A 352-nucleotide genomic window follows, 5' to 3' on the forward strand; every position below is an offset into this window, starting at 1 on the left:
TGGACCTAGAAATCCGCAGTCACACGGTTGAGCAGAGTGAACGACAGCGCTAAGCTGAGAGATGTTAATACGCTCTGTAATTCTCTGTGAATATGTCACTTAGACCAACCATATGCATTTTCAGCTGAATATATATTTTAAGAAGAGCTTTCAAATCTTAACAAAACGTTATAATAACATAGTATAAACCCTGAGTAGTTATCAGGGAACGAGACAAAGCTCATGAAGTAACTTTTAATTACTTAATGTAGCAAAATAGTTCCCACATAACTCAGAATTAAGTTCTATAATAAGTCCACGTGGGTCAGTCAGAAGTTTTTAAAAGTACTTTGCAGCCACACGTATCACAGGC

The sequence above is a fragment of the Platichthys flesus genome, chromosome 3, assembly GCF_949316205.1.
Source record: "Platichthys flesus chromosome 3, fPlaFle2.1, whole genome shotgun sequence".
Classification (NCBI taxonomy): domain Eukaryota; kingdom Metazoa; phylum Chordata; class Actinopteri; order Pleuronectiformes; family Pleuronectidae; genus Platichthys; species Platichthys flesus.